General features: G+C 40.5%; 1 long non-coding RNA gene across 1 annotated transcript; it reads left to right on the forward strand.

Annotated features, from left to right (window-relative positions):
• Positions 1 to 2,093: 2,093 nt before the first annotated feature.
• LOC108298542 lies at positions 2,094 to 20,520 on the forward strand. The gene is made up of 3 exons (XR_001822611.2): positions 2,094 to 2,424; positions 13,812 to 13,860; positions 20,300 to 20,520. It is a non-coding gene; the product is annotated as an uncharacterized LOC108298542 (long non-coding RNA).
• Positions 20,521 to 21,237: the final 717 nt, after the last annotated feature.

The raw sequence follows: 21,237 nt of genomic DNA on the forward strand, positions 1-21,237 counted from the left end.
TGCATTTTACCGGTATGATTTGGGGCCCACCATTGCTCCCACCAGCAATGTATGAGGTCCAATTTCTCTACGAGCTCACCAGCATTTGTTATTTTCTGCTCCTATGAATGTGAATTATATTTCATGGCGGTTTCTATTTGCATTTCCCTAATACTAATGATGCTGAGCATCTTTTTATCTGCCTATTGGCCATTTATAAACCATTTTTCGAGAAATGTCTATGATGTCCTTTGCTTATTTAAAAAATCAGGTTTTTTTTCCAATGCAAATGTACTTAATGCCACTGAACTACACACTTTAAAAAGGTTAGGATGCTTAATTATATATATGTTATTTATATTTTACCACAATTTAAAAAAATAAAAATTGGTTATTTCCTTCTTTAAATTGAGTTGTAAAAGTTCTCAATATATTCTGGGTACTGGACCCTCATCAAACACATAATTTGCAAATGTTTTCTCTCATTCTGAGAATAGTCTTTGCACCATCTTGATAGTGTTCTTTCATGTGGAAAATTTGAAATTTTTCATGAAGTTCGATTTATCAATTTTATATCATGTTGCTTATGATTTTGGTGTCATATTTGAAACCGTTACCCAATCTAAGGTCATGAAGATTTATACCTATGTTTCCTTCTGTGTCGTATAGTTTTAGGCCTTGCATTTACGTCTTTGCTCCAATGTGAGTTAACTTTTGTATATAGCATAAAGTAGAGACCCAAACTCATACTTTTGATGTGGAAATCCAGTTGTCACAGTACCATCTGCTGAAAGAACTGTTCTTTTCCCATTGGTACATTTGTCAAAAATCAATTGACCATAGATGTATGTGTTTAATTCTCTATTTTCAAATTTATTCTATTTATTTTTATACCTATCCTAACACCAATGCTATGCTGTTTTTGTTACTGTTGTTTTATAGTAACCTTTGAAGTCAGGAAGTCTGAGTCCTCCTACCTGGTTCTTCTTTTTTCAAGATTATCTGGTTATTCATGGTCCCTTATAATTCCATATAATTTTTAGGACTAGCTTATCCATTTCTACAAAAAAGGAAGATTAGAACTGTGCTAGCACTTGCATCGAATCCATAAAATCCATTGTTGGAAGTTGTTTTTTTTTTTTTTTTTTTTTAGGTAACTCAGTCTCCAAACTTGGTATAGGCTATTCAGGTTTTCTTCTTCTTCTTGAACCAGTTTTAACAGTTTGTATGTTTTCAGGAATTTGCCCATTTCATCTAAGTTATGTAATTTGTTGGCATACAACTCTTCATAGTACACTCTTATAACCCTTTTTATTTCTGTAAGGTCAGTAGTAATCGCCTCACTTTCCTTTCTGATTTTATTAACTTGAGCTATCTCTGCTTTTTCCTTGGTCAGTTTATCCAAAATTTATCTATTTTTTTTTAATGCTCTCAAAAAACAACTTGGGGCTTTATTGATTCTTTCCCTTGTCTTTCTATTCTTTATTTCATTTATCTCCACTCTAATCTTTAGTATTTCCTTTCCTCTGCCTGCTGTGGCTTCAGTTTGCTCTTCTTTTTCCAGTTTTTTTAAGGTAGAATATTGGTTTATTGACTTGAAACTTTTATTCTTTATAAATATAGGCATTTACAGATATAAATTTCCCTCAGAGAACTGCTTTTTTGGTATTCCATAAGTTTATGCATGTTGTATTTTCATTTTCATTCATCTTTAAGTATTTTCAAATTTCCCTTGTGGTTTTTTTCTTTGATTCATTGGTTATCAGGAATGTATTATTTAATTCCACATATTTGTGATTTTCTCAAATCTCTCTGCTATTGATTTTGAGTTTCATGTGAAACTTTTCACAGTTGTTGATTTTGCATAAATCTACCAGAAGTTGACATTGTGGGCAATTCAACGTAACCCCCATATTGATCACTGCTAGATTCTAAGTGCTTTATGAATTTGCAGACTTGTGTTTTATTCTTCTTTCTTTCCTTTTACTTTTTTAAGAGGCATATGATGCAGACACATGTGTGGACTTATTAGTTCCCCATTTGTGTTAGAATCAAGACTGTCCCCCAAGAGATGTCCATATCTCAGGGCCTGGAACCTGTGAATCTGTTACCTTATGTGGCAAAGGGACTTTGCACATGTGATTGAGTTAAGGAACTTGATATGGGGAGATTATTGCAGATTTTTTTCAGTGGAATGCCATGTCATCACAAGGGTCCCAATAAGAGAATGGCGAGAGAGTCGGGGTGAGAAAGGAGACGAGACAGCAAAATCAGAGGGTGTAGTGATGAGCTTTGAGGTTGGAGGAGGGGGCCACCAGCTAACAAAGGCAGGTGGCCTTTAGAAGCTGCAAAAGGGAAAGAAATAGCTTTTCCTCTAGAGCCTCAAGAAGGAACGAAGCTCTGCTGATACTTTGATTTTAGCCTCAACCTCTGGTCTTCAAAACTGTAAGTAAATAAATTTGTGTTATTTTAAAAGCCACTACATTTTTGGCAATCTGCTACAGTGACAATAGAAACAAATATACCCAGGAATGGATGATTTCATTTTGCAGTTTTTTAAAATTTTGGCAGTTTAGCAAAAGAGAGTAAGGGCTACAGACCTGGCTTATGGAGTCAGATGACCTGAATCCAAACTCTGATGAGAAGCTTTATGAATTGGGCATATTACTTAACCTGCTTGCATTTCAATGTACATTTTTGGTAAAAATGAATCCATCTCAAAAGATTGTTGTAAGGATTAAATAAGTTAATATAGGTAATACTGCTACAATAGTGTCTGGCTCACAGTAAACACTCAACAAATTTTAGTTGATTTATATAACACGTTGCACATTTCAGCAAATACTACAGTTAGGAAGTAGAATTGTGTTGAGAATTCTGCATTGCTGCTGTCACAGCCATACTAATTGCTTAAAATCGGAGAATGAGCATTCTGAGCAGCTCTACCCAGCACATGCTCCCAGGCTGCAGAGTGCCTGCAGCACTCAGGGAAAGCCCCCATGGCCCCCAGCTGCTGCACCTGCTCCCTTGGGAAGGAGTCTCTCTTTTGTTCCTCTTTCCGTTTCTGAAGAGAACACGACATTGGTGCCATCTGGTTTGGGTCGTTATTTAAACCCAGTTTCATTTCTGTTTATAAAGGTATTAAGTTACTCCAGGCTATATTTGAAACAGTTTCAGGATCAGCATGACTGTACTGGTCCTGGCTTACCCCGAGAGGTTGCTGTTCCCAGTGACTCTCTAAGCTGAAGCGTATGTAGGATTTGAAGAGACTGATTCAGGCTTTGTGAGTGGCTGCAACCACGCTGTATGTGTGCATGTGTGTTCACACCGTCTAAGCAGGTGTACACACATTTCAGCTGCAGCATGAGTTGTGTTACAAGACTGGCATAGGCAGCCCTACCTATTGCAAGAGCGATGTGTGAAGTGTGAAACAGATCTTTAACGCTGTGTGAAGCAGGCTCTTTTAAGGTCAACCAGACTATTTCTGGTGAAAACGAAACTACTGCCTAACCCTTCAGGTCACGGAGACTTATGCTGTTGTATCTTTCTCAGTTTTACAGTTTTAGCTCCTACCTTTAGGTCTTTGATTCCTTTTGAGTTAATTGTTATGGATAGTGAGAAGCAGGGGTTCAAATACCTTTTTTTTTTTTTTTTTTTTTTTGCGTCAAGATACCCGGTTGTCCCAGAATCATTTGTTGAAAAAACTCTTCTTTCCCCCATTGGATTGTCTTAGCACATTTTTCTAACATTACCCAACTATAAATATAAGGTTGCCTGAGCAACAAGAGAAAAACTCCATCTCAAAAAAAAAAATGCTATTCTGCTTGGTAGGACAATGGAAATCATGTGCTATTTTCTGGTATTTTATCTATGTTGGCTACTTATCCTAAATTGTGATATCAAATGGAAGATTTTTTGCTGAAATGTATTTTTTATTTTTATTTTTTGAGACTGAGTCTTGCCCTGTAACCAGGCAGGAGTGCAGTGGTGTGATTTCGGCTCACTGCAATGTCTGCCTCTCAGGTTCAAGCAATTTTCCTGCCTCAGTCTCCTGAACAGCTGGGACTACAGGCAGGCTCCACCACACCCAGCTAATTTTTGTATTTTTAGTAGAGACGGGGTTTTACCATGTTGGCCAGGATGATCTCAATATTTTGACCTCGTGATCCGCCTGCCTCAGCCTCCCAAAATGCTGGCATTACAGGCGAGAGCCACCATGCCCAGTCGATGAAATGTCTTATTAAAGTGGTTTCTTGCTTATCCTTCCTAGTCTCTAAATGTCTCTGTGTGACATTTCACTGTCTTCAGGTTCCCCACACATTTTAGAACCTGACAATGCCTCTGCAATTATCTAAGCTTCTTGTATGCAGGAGGAAACTGAGGCACGGGACACTTCAGGGTCTGCTGCGTCTCTGCCCACGGGCCTTGCTCCCCTGCTATCTGTTCCACCTCCTGTCTCTGCTCTCCCCAGCACCCACACTGCTGGCAGTGTGTCACTCAACCCAGAGCTCCGAGTTCTAATTATTACAAATTAATCATCCACATGGAATGCCATACCTAACTATATCAATGTGTTCTATGTGTAATTACTAAGAACATCTGATTTTTTCCTTCCTTCCTTCCTTCCTTCCTTCCTTCCTTCCTTCCTTCCTTCCTTCCTTCCTTCCTTCCTTCCTTCCTTCCTTCCTCCCCTTTCTCCCTCCCTCCCTCCCTCCTTCCATTCCTTCTTTCCTTTTTGAGACTGGGTCTCTCCCTGTCACCCAGGCTGGAGTGCAATAGCATGATCATAACTCACTGTAACCTCAAGCTCCTGGGCTCAAGCGATCCTCTCACCTTGGCCTCTTAAGTAGCTGGGACTACAGGTGTGCGCTGCCACACCTGGCAATATTTTTTACTTTGTCATAGAGACAGAGTCTCGTCATGTTGTCCAGCCTGTTCTTGAACTCCTAGGCTCAAGTGAGCCCCTTGTCTCCACCTCCTAAAGTGCTGGGTTTACAGGCATGAGGCGCCACACTTGGCCGGAATACCTTTTTCCTGACTGGCTTAGGTAAGAGAGTAATTACTTTTTTTGTTGTTTGTTTCTTCAGGGGTGTACTGGGCTACTTTTATTCCAAAACAATAAAAAGGCAACTATGATGATACAGCAATTGATGGCTTATTCTCTTCAGTTTCGTTTGCTGTGAATGAGTGTCCACTACATTCAAGGCCCTGTGATGGCTCCTTGGAGCTACAGAACTGGCTGGAAAGGGATTTTATTGTTAACAAGGTGGCTAATAGGCTCTCTTTGCCCTTCTCCATGGTACTATCATCGAGTTCATGCCATGGAGTGAGTTTTTCTGAAAAGAAATGGAAGATATCACCTAAAAGTGGGAGGAAGGCCTGGCTGGCACAGCCGTCATGTCTGCCCACCCAGCCTGGAGGGGTGTTCAAGGTCTAGAACACACCACTGCTATGGAATATTGCACTTGTGCTGCCCGTTCACCAAAGCTAAGTTTTCCCACTTGTTCTTGAAGCTGAAATTCCACCGAAAGCATTTTCATTACATCAGTCCCATTTTCTTTCTTTTTTAAAATTATACTTTAAGTTCTGGGGTATATTTGCTGATCTTGCAGGATTGTTACATACATATACACATGCCATGGTGGTTTGCTGCATCCATCGCCCCGTCATCTACATTAGCTATTTCTCCTAATGCTATCTCTCCTCTATCCCCTCTCCCCCACTATCCCTCCCTTAGCTCCCCACCCACCAGGCCCCAGTATGTGATGTTCCCCTCCCTGTGTCCATGTGTTCTCATTGTCCAACACCTACTTATGAGTGAGAACATGTGGTGTTTGGTTTTCTGTTGTGTCAGTTTGCCGAGAACGATGCCTTCCAGCTTCACCCATACCCTTGCAAAGGCAGAGTCCCGTTTTCAGTGGGGAGCCAGCTCAGCCAGGTGACATCCGAAGTCACCAAATAACCAAAATGGTGACAATTGCATTTAGTTGGTCACAGAGATAGATCCCTAAGGTTATTTCAATACCATGCCAAGTTCTAAAAGCCTCCAAGAGGTAGGAATCTATGCAACATAAACCACAAAGACCTTGTCTGGACTTGCAGGAGAGAACCAAGAGGTGGCTGGAGGCTCTGTGTCCAGTGCCTTGGATGGTCTCAAGATTATAAAGGTCAGTGACACTGTGAGTCCATTGACGAAGGGTCCATGGTCCTGCTGAGTGGCAGGCGCATGTCACATTCCTGAACACTGCAAATTGGAAATAGGGAGAGTCTTCATGATAATATCTAGGTTACAGCATTATAAATTGCTCCCAATTATCTTGACAAATGGAACTTGGTGTGAATGATTTACGAGAACATGATATTGTAGAGAAGGGAGAGTTCCAGCAATAGGAACGAGCTGTGCCTCGCCCTTGGGAAACCTCACCTCGGTTCTGGGGCATTAGGTTGCTATGGAATGGCAAGGTTTGATCGCTGTTGATGTCAGGAAAATCCCATTACTACATTCCCATGACTAAGGGAATAAAGTAGAGAAAATGCAATAAGCAACCATCCCAGAAAACCGATGCTCATAACAGTGCTTGTTATTGGACACTGATTTTGGCTTCATGTTGACAAGTGGACATAAACCAGTCAGTAAAATGGTGTTAGCTGCTTTGTTGCTTCATGCATTTATCCAATAAATATTTATTGAATGCATATTGTGTGAAGCATTGTTCTAAACTCTGGCTATAACCAAGTGGAAAAAGGAAAATTCCTGGTCTCACTGAGTTTTCTAAATAAATATAAATTCATTTTGACCTTTGCATATTTTTATTTTAGTATATCAAGTGGTCCTGGGACGGAACAAAGTACAACATGGACATGAGACATTGGTTTATATCCTGCAGACTGGTGGCTTAGAGCACTTTCTAAAATATATCTGGAGTACCACTGAAAGCTACACATCTGTTTTTTGGTAAATGCAAATCAAGTTACAATACTATTTATACAACGTGATCTCATTTTGCTAAAATATATATACATAGGGGGAGAAAAGCACCAAAAGGCTGTACAGTTAAAAATTTAAAACTGCCATGGGATAATGAGGACATTTTATTTTTCTCTTCGGGTTTGTCTCTGTTTTCCAGGTTTAATATGCTGAATGGGCTTTGCTTTTAAACACAAAACACTCTTTAAGGGCTGTAGTTTTTGTTTATTAATTTAAAAATGACATTTAGCATTTGCAAATAGTCTCGGGATTATGACTCATTCCCTACGAGTTCCCTCAAATATTGGGTAAGTAAGATGGCCCTGATGTGCTGGTTCATGCACCAGAACCATCAACAGAACTGGAACTTACAAGCCTAAAAATATTAGGCTGCCCACGTTATTCATTCAACCACATCCTTCCCATTGAGCGAAATGAATGCTAACTTCCTTCTGTGGATCTGGCCTCTTGCAATAGCAGGGCACTGTGGCAAGCGTTTGTTTTAAATCGTTTATTTGGGAAGCGATCCTGACAAGCACAGTAAAGGAGTGGGAAGGAAGGAAAGCAAGGAAGAGAGGGCCACCACTCTGGGCAGCTAGGCACAGTCCTCCTGCGGAGCAAATATGCAGAGAGTATCTGACAATTGTCTCCCCACATAGGGGAGACGTCCCTTGTTGATTGGGGGCTGGTCCTAAAGGCATTAATTCTTTAGCACTTCCTGTCTGTCCCATGAGCAGGATAAGCAATCCTTTATAACCAGAGAGAGACCTATGGTATATAAGAGTTTGATATCATAGTGCCGGGCATGGTGGCTCATGCCTGTAATCCTAGCACCCTAGGAGGCTGAGATGGGTGGATCACCTGAGGTCAAGAGTTCAAGAGTTTGATATCATAATAGAAATAGGCATCTCTCCAAAGCTTTGTTTATTTCAGAAAAACAACAACAACACTGAGTGATGATTGCCTATCAGGTAAGTGAAACCATGACCGTGGTAAATGGAGAGAGACCCACAGCGAGAGACCCAATCCTTGAGTGAGGCCTTCAGCCACAGACTGAAGCTTCAGGAGACCTCTCCAGTGAACTAAAGGGACATGAATTAGAGACGCTGCTGTAATAAATACCTCTAAAGTCTGGGTGCAGTGGCTCACACCTGTAATGCCAGCACTTTGGAAGGCCGAGGTGGGCGGATCGCTTGAGATCAGGAATTCGAGACCAGTTGGTCAACATGGTGAAACCCCATCTATACTAAAAATACCAAAATTAGCCAAGCATGGTGGCGGGTACCTATAATCCCAGCTACTCAGGAGGCTGAGGCAGGAGAATCGCCTGAACCCAGGAGGCAGATGTTGCAGCTAGCCAAGATCGTGCCACTGGACTCCAGCCTGGGCAACAGACCGAGACTCTGTCTCAAAACAAAACAAACCTCTAAAGTTGCAGTGGCTTACATCATAACATTTTCTTTTTTGCTCATATAAACTGCTTTGCAGGTCCCGCAATTTTTCAGGACAGCTCTACCTCAAATTTTGTCTGTGTTCTCCTATCTCAGGGTCCTCTGCTTCTTAGAGAAAAGAGGTTGTGGAAGGATTTGGGCTAAAGTCATTTAAAGGATGGTGATACAACGTGGGATATTGTGTGGCCCAGTCTGGTAGTGAGGATGCCACTTAGACACATATTCCGTTTCCCAAAACTCATTCATGAGTCCCTAGCTAACTGCAACGTGCTCAAGATAGCTAACTGCATGGGAAGTCTGGCCTTTCCACATGCTCAAGAAGAGAAGAAAGTTGGGGAGCCTGTAACGGTACCCTGAGGGACCCCCTGTTGCCTTGTCTGAACGCATGGAGCTCTGGACACATCTGTTACTTACTGGATACTATATTAGAAAACGAGTTTTTTTATGTAGCTGATTTCAGGTGCAAATGGTTCATGCTGAGGCACCCGGGAGAGACACCGTGGTACACTGTAGCACGTGCTTCGACCTGAGAGAACAACCAAGACCGAATTCTGGACCCACTCTCAACCGAGTATGTGATTTGGGACATGAAAGCCTCTTGATCTGAAAAATAATAGTCTCTTTTGTTATCATAGTCCATGATTGTTAAATATTTTTTAAAAGAGTATATGTTTTTACACACATGTATACATGTACAACACACATGCCAGTGTAAGAAGCTACATGCATATAACAAGGCCAGGTGCGGTTAGAACTGGGACTAGGGTTTGCTCTTCTGAGCATTTTGTTGTCTTGTTGAACTCCCGTTTCTATCAATCTTTGCATTTTCTTTCTCCCGTCTCAGAAAAGCAGCGCATTAGTGCTGTGGATCTCTGGTGGGCCAGGCAGGTGTGTGTCGTCAGAGGTGAGTGAATGCTGGCAGCAGCTGTGGGTGAAATCCTGTTATAGGTAGACTGGGGTAGAAAACAACACAGGTCTTGTTGTGAAATCCAGAGAAATCACAGACCTGTAGTCAATCTCGTCTCACCCACAGGCCATAGGCATTTCTGAGTTCTAACGTTTCTCGGGTGAGAGGGGCTTTTGGCTGTTTAATAGACACTGGAGACCAGTAAAGTGCATACCGGTTAGAAGGCTGCATTTTCTAGCTAACAAAACATTGCATGGGGCCAAAGAACAGGAAAGTCTTGTTTCAGTGAGGTTTGGACAATCAAAGAAGTAGAGTGAAGGACCATGATTTCAGAAAACTCAGCTGAAAGAATTGGAGACTGTTACAGAAAGAGTTGCCTGTCCACAGCCTCCTTTATTTCAGAAAAAAGACTAAATGATGGTTTCCTCTCAGGTATGTGAAACCATGGCCATGTTAAATGGTTTCGGGGACTTTTTTTATTCTTCCTTTATGTATTTATGTGTTTGTTTTTCTGAGATTTACTGATTTACTGGTCACGGGTCAGAATTTATGTTAGACATTGGGTCACCTCTCCTGGCGGCTTCTATTTGGTCAGAGGAAGCCCATTAGGTCCAGCAGCCCACGAGAGTTTCTGCCACGTGTTCACCTGGATTGTTCTGAGTAACTGTTGATAAAACAAGGACCCACTGGATTTCTATCTCCAGAGTCACTGTTTTCTGAATTAGAGCAATAATAGTGGAAACTAAGTTTCTGTCTTTTAGGCATCGCAGACGACCAAAATCTGCAATGATTTCCCGTCACTCAACAAGAGGTTATGAGATCCAGTGAGAAATAAAGAGCTGACATAGATTTAGCACGCGCTAAATGCTCTTCTAAACATTTTATATACATTAACTCATTTATTTCTTCCAACCTCACTACAGAGTAGGCACTATTATAATCCCCATTCCATTCCATAGAAATGGAAACAGGTGAGACCAAGTAACTTTCCTAGAGGAACTACTTAATCTTCCTGTGTTAATGATTGTCATTTCATGTTATTGCATTGAAAAGAGCACTACCTAGGCTGGGCGTGGTGGCTCACGCCTGTAATCCCAGCACTTTGGGAGGCCGAGGTGGGTGGATCACCTGAGGTCAGGAGCTTGAAACCAGCCTGGCCCACATGACAAAACCCCATCTCTACTAAAAACACAAAAATTAGCCCACCTTCATGGTAGGCACCTGTAATCCCAGCTACTCGGGAGGCTGAGGCAGAAGAATCGCTTGAACCTGGGAGGTGAAGGTTGCAGTGAGCCCAGATCCCACTACTGCACTCCAGTCTCACAGAGTGAGACTCTGTCTCAAAAAAAGAAAGAAAAGAAAACAGCACTACCTAAAAGAGAATGATTTTTTTTTTTTCACCAAAACATTGAAGAGTTTGGAGTCATGAAATTTGATCAAAAGTATACAGACACTCTAGTCAGATCACAGTGGTTGATATACAGGGAGACTTTTCATTTCCTCCTTTTATCAAAAATGTAAAATTATCTACCCTGTACTGGTGTCTGAGATGCAGGGATGAATATGTTTCAAGGAGCTGTTGGGCAGTAGGAAAACAAACTGTAAATGAACACTTATGGCCAGGTGTGGTGGCTCACATCTGTTACCCCTGCACCCTGCATTTGGGAGGCTAGAGGAGAAGATCCTCTGAGCCCAAGAGTTTGAGACCAGCCTTTGCAACACAGTGAAACCCCATCTCTATTATTTATTTACTGTGAAATAGAGTAAAAGTGACAAATAAAACATGTGGAAGGTAGGGAGGGGCAGAGTGGAGGATTGACAGTAATAGCTGTCGCTTGTCACTTACTCTAGGTTAATCCTTTCAACCCTTTTGATTATCCCAACTTAAGACCCAAGGAAACTGAGGTAATGAGAAGTTCAATCGTAGGTCCAGGGGTCCCGGGAGAGATGATCCCCTGCGGCCCTGAGTGTCTCTTCCTCACCCTGCAGGTGTGCCTGCCTGATGGCCCTTTACCTGAGCTGTGTCTCTGGGTTGCAGCAGGCAACCTTGAAGGATGATGTAGCATTTCCCCCTGGACAAAGAGAAGGTTCTGTTTCACCTTTTAAAATTTTATTTTTATAGATTCGGGGCTATGTGTGCAGGTTTGTTACATGGATATATTATTGAATGCAAGGTTTGAGTTTCTAGTGTACCCATCACCCAAATACTGAACACTGTACCCAATAGGTAATTTTTCAACCTTCATCCCCCTCCTGCCCTCCTCTCTTGGGGTCCTCAATATCTATTATTTACCTCTGTGTACTCAGGTGTACCCCTTGTTTAGCTCCTTCTTATAAATGATAGCATTCAACATTTGACTTTCTGATTCTTAGTTACTTCACCTAGGACAATGGCCTTCAGCTCCAACCATATTGCTTCAAAAGACATGATCTTATTCTTTTTTATGGCTGCATAGTATTCCATTGTGTATATGTACCACATTTTCTTTTTTTTTCTTTTTTTTTTTTTTAACTTTTAAGTTCAGGGGTACATGTGCAGGTTTGTTACATAGGTAAATTTGTGATATGGCAGTTTATGGTACAGATTATTTCATTACATCTAATATCCATTAGTTATTTTTCCTGATCCTCTCCCTCCTCCAGCCTTCCACCCTCCAATAGGCCCCAGTGTCTGTTGTTACCCTCTTTGTGTCCATGTATTCTCATCTCTTAGCTCCTGCTTATAAGTAAGAACATGCAGTATTTGATTTTCTGTTCCTGCATTAGTTTGCTAAGAGTAATGGCCTCCAGCTCCAGCCATGTCCCTGCAGAGGACATTATCTCATTATTTTTTTTATGGCTGCATAGTATTCAATGGTGTGAATTATGCCACATTTTCTTTATCCAGTCTATTACTGATGGGCCTTTATAATTCATTCATTCATCCATGGACTTAGGTTGATTCCATACCTTTGCTATTGTGAATAGTGCTGTGATACACATATGAGAGAAACTGACTTTTTGATATAACAATTTCTTTTCCTTTGGGTAGATGCCCAGTGGCGAGATTGCCAGGTTGAATGGTAGTTCTGTTTTTAGTTCTTTGAGAAACCGCCGCAGAGGTTGTACTAATTTACATTCCTACCAACAGTGTATAAATGTTCTCCTTTCTCCACAGGGAAGTCTTTTTATTCCACTTATTATAAAAGTGGTGATTTCCCAAGCTCAAGCTCAGGGTTCCTCTCGTGTAAGGTGACTGGCCTTGTGCACAGGCATCCACGAGGAGCCGTCTGCATCTCCATCATAAGACTTGGGGGCACAGGGAACCAGCAATTGTGCAGCTCTGCCTACTGCTTTGGTCGTGATTAGCAAAGTCCTTTGTCTCTGACCCAAGAGTTCTGTGCCTTCTGCCAGCACCTATGAAAGAGTAACAGCGAACTAGATAGCTTGTATGTGAAATAGAACATCAAACTCTGCATAGTTCTTTACAAGGCCACATAGCCAGTAAGTGGTGGAACCTAACTTTGAACCTGGACAGTTTGACTTAGAAGCTCACCATCTTAAACACTATGAATAAATAAGCCATCAAAGATAGACAACTAACTTCCTGGTAGAGTAAAAACAGATGTTTAAAGACAATGGGGTATTTGGAGGGAATTTTGAAGCATAAATGGGAATTTAGCAGAAGAATAAAGGAGAAAGGACATTCCAGGTAGAAGGAGCAAGGTGCACAAAGGCTGGAAGGCAGGAAGCACACAGATGTTCTGGACACTGCAAGAAGGGAGTCCTAAGACTGCAGCACCTGGTAGAATTTTGCTGGGGACTGGGGTGAGAGATGAGGTTGGAGAGACAGGCAGAGGCCAGAATAAGATGGGTATGTGTGCCTACTTATCTTGTAGAAAGCTTTTTAAGAATTATAGGCAGGCTGGGTGCAGTGACTCACCTCTGTAATCCCAGCACTTTGAAAGGCTGAGGTGGGTGGATCACTTGAGGTCAGGAGTTCAAGACCAGCCTGGCCAACATGGCAAAACCCCATCTGTACTAAAAATACAAAAATTCGCCTGGTGTGGTGGCAGGAGCCTGTAATCCCAGCTACTCAGGAGGCTGATGCAGGCGAATCTCTTGAACCCGGAAGGCAGAGATTGGGTTCAAGTGATTCTCCAGCCTGGGAGACAGTGAGACTCTGTCTCTTAAAAAAAATTATAGGCAAGAAAGTGACACTATCAGATTTGTGTTTTTGAAAGATCCCTTGGGAATGTTGTTTAAGATGAATTGGAGAAGTCAGTGAGATCAGGTTAGAAGCAATTGAAGTGATCTAAGTAAGATGTGATGAGGACCTGAACTTTGTAGCATGTAGAATTTAAGTGCTGAAATTTTAATTTAATGCCTAATGATAGCAGTAATTAGCTTGCAATTACTCCAGCCAGAGAAGTTGTATTTTTAATTCCCAAGTCTTGATCTTTTTACTTTATACAAGAAGTAGGAGAAGGTCAATTGAGTAAAGTGATCTTATTTCTTTTAATTTTAGACAAGAGACTAATGAGGAGGAGCTGAATGTCTCCCATCCTAAGACTGAGGTAAGCACACATGATGCTAAGAAATCTTTATTCATTATCTTTCCTTGCTATGGCAAAGAAGAATGGAAAATACTAATAGGAATTCCCACCCAAAGCAGAGATTCTTGATCCTTTCTGAGCCCAGCCCTCTTGGCTAGAGTATCATATCCCATAAGCAAACACAACTTGCTTTTTCTTCTTCTCTTTCTTAAGGAAAAACTCTGAACAACAAGGATCATTATGGACACAAGTTTAGGGATACTGGTGATGGTGTTGAGGATGGCGACTTCATCGGCTCCGGTGATGCGATGTGGATAATCTGTTCTTGGTTCACAGTGTTCATAGCCTTTAAGTTTAGTTATTGGAAATTACAGTTCAAAGTATTGTTGGTGAAGATATGCTTCACTGCACATGGTAGGCTTAGCAAAATAATCCACAGTAAATGAAATTAATGATGATGAAACTAAACAAACTGTGGTTTGTTAAAAAGCAATGATACCAGCCATTGGAAAATTTAACTTGGGCAGGATACCCTAAATTGCCTAACATCCATGAACTCTTCCTCCTTCCTAACAGAACCCAGTTTATTGAGAAATATATTCTCTTCCACACAACCAAGCCTCTTGAGAGAGGCTAGCCTATCCCTAGCTCCATGCAGTAGATTCTAGTTTGTCTGAATAATCCAATTCTCCTTGATGGTGACTGGCTTAGGAATGGCCAGGTGACAAAAACTCTTCTTCTGAACATTGCTGTGTTTAAATGTAAAACCTGGAAATGCCTTATCTATCTTGCAACCTTGAGAGGTGCTGGCCTTAGGACAAAGCTGGTGCAGAGAGGAGAAAGGGCCAAGGGAGACCCAGAGAAGCAGAGCTACTGTAACCTTGGACTTAAGTATTGTGTATGTGAAAGGAAGGTTTAAAAGCCAAAGGATGGTTGTCCATCTTTAGATCATCTCTTGGCAGAGGGTAGAGTCTAAACAACATTGCTCTGAGGCCAGGCATGATGGCTCACACCTGTAATCCCAGCACTTTGGGAAGCCAAGGTGGGCGGATCACCTGAGGTCAGGAGTTCAAGACCAGCCTGACCAATGTGGTGAAACCCCATCACTACTAAAACTACAAAAATTAGCCAGGTATTGTGGCAGGCACCTGCAATTCCAGCTACTCAGGAGGCTGAGACAGAAGAATGGCTTGAACCTGGGAAGTGGAGGTTGCAGTGAGCCGAGATGGTGCCACTGCACTCCAGCCTGGGTGACAGAGTGAAACCCTGTCTCAAAAAAAAGAAAAAAAAAAGCATTTCCCTGAAAATGACTGGTGATACCTCACTCCTGCAGAGTGGCTGATGGGCAGAATGTCCTATGATAAGTATTCCCAGTAATAGCTACATTGCTATTTGTTGAACATAAGCTATAGGAAAAACACACTGCTAAATGATGACTACCAGGGGACAGGTTTTTATAATTGTGGCAATTTAGAAAAGACTCTCATGAACTTACCTCAGCTTAGAATGCAGAAACAAGTGAAAAGCCCCTTACTGTCCTTTTCTCAATTTCTCTGTATTGACTTTCACCCAGGACACCTGTCTACATTCTACATTAAAAATGTGGACTGTCTCAGCAAAGCCAACAATCTGTTCTTCAATTTTTATCAACCAGTGGGTGGTATTTCATTCTCTCTTTGCATTATCACTGGAGAGAATTTGTGAAAACTTACATGCCTGGAGGTCCAGGATCCTGGGAAGCCATTGGTGATCTTTTCCTCTGTTGGGCTGTCTAGTTGTCTTCTTCTCCCTTTTTTAATTTTGAATGTTTGAAATGTCCCAAAATCTTAGGAGAGAAGCCATCCTGTCTAAAGGAATTATATTGTCGGCTCTTTCTGGTTGCAACACATAGAGACTTTCTCTTATTTCAGGTAGTGACTTGTCATTTAAAAGAAAAAGAACAGAAAATAGAGGAATCAGGAAAGCATATCAGTAGCTAAGCAGCCACAGCCACTACTTAACAGAAAAAAGAACAATGGCTTCTTATCGTCAGGACACACCACCAGCATTAATGACCTATCAGGAACTCTGGGGACCAGACATCTTTGTGTGCTCTCGGAATTGGACATCTGTCACTCCCTATGCATGATTGCCGCACTGTGACTTTGTTTCTTTTATATCTGGTTTTCCCATCTGCTGCCTCTGAAAGGTAGTTGTCCTTTATCTGTGGGGGATACATTCCAAGACCCCCAGCGGATGCCTGAAACCACAGATAGTACTGAACCCTACAAACACTGTTTTTTTTTTTAATCTGATAACCAAGAGAGCTACTAAGTGACTAGCAGGCAGGTATCATAGACTGTAAATATGCTAGACAAAAGGATGACTTACATCCTAGGCAGGAAGGAGAAGGACAGTATAAAATTTCTTCCCACTGCTTAGAACAGCACATGATTTAAAACCTATGAATTGTTTATTTCTGGAATTTTCCATTTCATAACTTCAGACTGCAGTGACCTTGGGTATCTGAAACCTTGGAAAGCAAAACCATAGACAAAGGGTGACTATTGTATATAGAATTCTAGGTTGATAGTGTTTTTTTCTCTTAATAATTTGAAGTTATCATTTCATTGTCTTCTGACTTGCATCATTTCTGATAGGAAGTCAGTTGTTAATCTCATTATTGACACCACATTGTTTTTACTATATTTTTTCAAACTCTGACTTAATTGGATAGTTTCTATTAACCTGTGTTCAGGTTTGCTAATGCTTTCTTTTGAAAATTCAAATTGCTGTTATTGTCATCCAGTGAATGTTTTATCACAGACATTGCATTTTATCATGCTAGAATTTCCACTTTGTCTTTTTTTTAAGAGTTCTCTTTTGTCATCTGACATACCCCTATCTCTTACCCATTAGATCCACATTTTTCTATACATTTGTTTAAAATGTATATAATAGTTGCTTAAATAATCTTGCAGCTAGTTCCAGTAACTGGGTTTAACTATGGGTCTGCTTCTATTGACTATGCGTTCTTTTAATTATTGGTGAGTATGTATTATATCTCTGCATGCCTCATAATTTTTTATTATACCTAAAATATACATATAAAAATACAATTAAGATTGAAATATAATAATGTTTTGTTGTTTTTCCCGAGAGAAGATAAGCTTTCCCTCTGTCTAACAGGGAGAAGGACTAATTATTCAGATTCCTTTTAGAGTCAAATTGGCTGAATCTTTAATTAGATTGAGATCTCTTATGCTTAGACCAGCCCTCACTCTCATAGTACTATTATCTTTTAGATATTACCAATATTTGAGTGGATGAGCTTCCACTTTAGCTATTTTTAACTTACTTTGGATTCCCAGTTACACAAAAGGCTGAGGTGGGAGAATCACTTGAGCCCAGGAGGTTGAGGCTACAGTGAGCTGTGATTGTGCCACTGCATTCCAGCCTGGGCGACAGAATGAGACCCTGTCCTCCAAAAAAAAAAAAAAAAGTCAAGGACCCATGTGAGTTTCATAAATAAAAAGAGTAGGTTATCCCTATGTTATGAAATAGGACATTAGCAATGTATATTACTCACAGACTTGTATTCATGATCGCTGTTAGCCCCCTGGGAAAGTATAATTTTTATTTTTTTTGGAGTTTTTCTTGACGTTACCATGGGAACAAAAGGCTTTTATGCCATTCTGAAGTGAAAGTCTGAACCAAACATTTAAAAAAAAAAACATAAAATCACTAGAAGAAAATATGGCATCTTTTTAAAAAATAATCTTAGAACAAAAAGTCCATTCAGAGCCCATAACATTCCCTTTGAATATTATGAATTGATATTCCCTTGGAATCCAAGCATTGTGAAAGTACATGGGTCTTTGTAGTTTTGCCCTGCGTCTTTGCCCTTTCTTCACTGACACCTTTTTTGTCAAAGTTTGAGCGTAGTGGTGGTGATGATGTGAAAGGGATTGGCCTAACTTGTTTTTGCGATTAGCATACTCTTATATTGCACTCCACACATCCAGGCTGCACCGTCATGTATAGTTCAGCTGCTGTTTTCTCCTCCTTGCAAATCTCTGCCTAGGCCAACCCTTAGATGCCTAGATTAGAAACTCATGTCAGGAATGGAAGAGGAATGGAAGCTGTCCTGGCTTTCTCTTTGCCAACGAAGGGCTCATGTTTCCAAAATTCAGTTCATTAAGTCTTCTTTTGACTGCTGATCTTTGTTAGCCCCATGGGAAAGTATAATTTTTATTTTTTCTGAGTTTTCCTTGATGTTACCATGGGAACAAAAGGCTTTCATGTCCTTCCGAAATGAAAGTCTGAACCAAACATTTAAACTTAAAAAAAAAACAACCATAAAATCACTAGAAGAAAATATGGCAGATATTTAAAAAGTAATCTTAGAACAAAAAGAAAATCCTTTTTGAGCAAGACACAAGCCTCAGAAGCCATAAGAAAAATAATTTAATCAACCTTTATCTTTTTATCCCTTTCTCTCTCTATGTATACGTTATATATATATATTTATCTTAAACTTGGCCAGGTGTAGTGACTCATGCCCTTTAATCCCAGCACTTTGGAAGGCCAAGGTGGGTGGATCACTTGAGGTCAGGAGTTTGAGACCAGTCTGGCCAACATGGTAAAAATGCAAAAATTAGCTGGGCGTGGTGGCACGCTCCTGCAGTCCCAGCTACTCTGGAGGCTGAGGCAGAGGAATCACTTGAACCCAGAAGGCAGAGGTTGCAGTGAGCTGAGATTGCGCCACTGCACTCCAGCCTCAGCAACAGTGAGACCCTCCCATCTCAAAAAATAATAAATAAATAAATAATATATACATATCTTAAACTTGAACATGGTAAAATATATTAAAGCCACAGGACGAACTGAGAAAAAAATTGCAACACAAAAGATAAAGATTACCTTATAAAACTTATTAAGATACTTTTGTAAATAATAAAAAAATGGACAAAGGCAGGTAGGTAACATAAAAATCTTTATATACAGAGTTCTGGGATGAAAAGATGCTCAAACATGCTGACAATTAAGAACTACAAATGGAACTGAGACATGGTTTTCTTTAACCAGTCACCTTGACAAAGTTAGGTGGTAGCAAGGGCATGAGGAACCAGCACACGCACACATGCTAGATGAGAGTGTAAATTAGCACCGCTTCCTTGCATGTGTTTGTTTCGTGTTAAGATAGAGTGTTATTTGGTGATATCTAACAAATTAGAAAATGAATACACCCTTTGACCCAGAAATTTCAGTTTTAGGAATTTATTCTGCAAAAATTCTGAAAATACACATAAAGATGTATGTAAAAGCAAAGCCATTGCCACACTGTTTGCCACGGCAAGAACAGAAACTGAAAATAACATGAATATCCATAATCAAGGGCTGGTTAAAATGTATATATAGCACATCATTCCAGTGGAATACTCCAGAACTGGAAACAAATGAATAGAGCTGTGTGTGCTGATACAGAAAGATTGTTGAGGTGTATCACCAGGTATAAAAATCAAGACGTATACATAGAATAATATGACTTATATGTCCCCATTTGTATTGAAAAGCAGATCTACGTTGTGTGGTTGCAGGGACAGTATCTGGAAGGTACACCAGGAACTGCTGAGGAATGGGACTAGGATTCTGAGATGAAGGGGGTTTGCTTTTCATTTTAGGTGGTGGTATTGCTTGAATTTTTAAAAAATCAAGGCCTAGCCAGGTGCGATGGTTCATGCCTGTAATCTTAGCACTTTGGAAGGCTGAGGTGGGTGGATCACTTGAGTCTGGGAGTTTTGAGACCAGCCTGGGCAACATAATAAGACGCTGTCTCTACAAAAATAAATAAATAAATAAAAAGGCTGGGAGTGGTGATGCGCACCTGTGGTCCCAGCTACTTAAGAGGCTGAGATGGGAGGACCACTTGAGCCCAGAAAGTTGAGGCTACAGTGAGCTGAGATTGTGCCAGTGAGACCCTGTCTTACAAAAAAAAAAAAAAAAAAAAAAAAAAAAAAAAAAAAAAAAAAAAACAAAAAGAAAAAAAAAAAAAAAAAAAAACCCAGATTAAAACAAAAAAAAAAAAAAAAAAAAAAAGTCAAGGGTCACATGATTTTCCTAAATCAAGGGAGTAGGTTATCACTATGTCACAGAATAGGACCTTTAGCAATGTTTGTTACTCACTGACTTATATTCATGGCAGACCACATCACACTCCCTTTGAAGATTCATATTGAGCCTGTTACAAAGCATTTCACATAGGAAAAGCAACGTGTGAAATCAATGAGCAAATGAAACTGTCAATTTATTAACAGTATCCATGAGATATGCAGAGTCTTCTGATAGCCTCAGAATGCGGATCAATTTAGCAAACCTCAGTCTTAAAGTTGGCCAGATGACTGCTTATTTTGCTGAAGTCAGCAAAAAAGCTAAGAGTTGTGAAACCTTTGAAAAAGCGTCAATGAACTTTTACTTTCAGATGGGGCCGAGCTGTTGTTCTAGAAGGAAAAAGGATGTCTTGTCCTGGGTGAACCAGAACAGTGCTTCCAAAATCAAGGAGCGTGGCCCAGAGAATCCAGCCCGTGTTCTGTTGTTTCCGCTTCCTCAATAATGAGCACCGGCCTTCAGTGAGTTCCTTTTCCTTGCTGGGTTTCATTTGTAAAATGTTGACTAATGGCTAAGGGAGTTTATTCCTGCAAAATCACCTCATTAGAAGAGAAAAAAGGAAAAAGGGCGGGCATGGTGACTCACGCTTGTAATCCCAGCACTTTGGGAGGCTGAGGTGGGCAGATCACGAGGTCAGGCATTTGAGACCAGCCTGACCAACATGGTGAAACCCCATCTCTACTGAAAAAAAAATTATATATATATATACACAAAAAAATTAGCTGAGTGAGGTGGTGTGCACCTGTAATCCCAGCTACACAGGAGGCTGATTCAGGAGAATAATTGAAGCTGGAAGGCGGAGGTTGCAGTGAGCCGAGAGCATGCCATTGCACTCCAGCCTGGGTGATAGAGCAAGACTTCATCTCAAAAAAAAGGAAAATACAAAACAAAATTAAGCATAAGCAGCACGTTCCACATTTTAGACTTACTTCGATTCCTATCTTTGTACCACAATCCTAATATTAATTCACTTTCTCAAAGGTGTCCAGCTAGGATGGGTTTTGATCATCCATGGAATTGCTGGCTGTATAAGCTTTGGCTACTTTGATGACTGGAGGTAGAGAAGCTCAGAGACATGCCTTAATTACATGTTTCTGGTTTTCCCACATGACGTGTGGATAGATAGGTGCAGAGCTATCGTATGTATGTATGAATATACAAAATATGTATATATTTTGTTTCAAATTTCATCTCATTCGTTTAGTTGCAGAAATATTTATCTGATGGGTTCACTGGGATAATCATTTAGAA

The sequence above is a fragment of the Cebus imitator genome, unplaced genomic scaffold (assembly GCF_001604975.1).
Source record: "Cebus imitator isolate Cc_AM_T3 unplaced genomic scaffold, Cebus_imitator-1.0 Scaffold20, whole genome shotgun sequence".
NCBI classification, from domain to species: Eukaryota; Metazoa; Chordata; class Mammalia; order Primates; family Cebidae; genus Cebus; species Cebus imitator.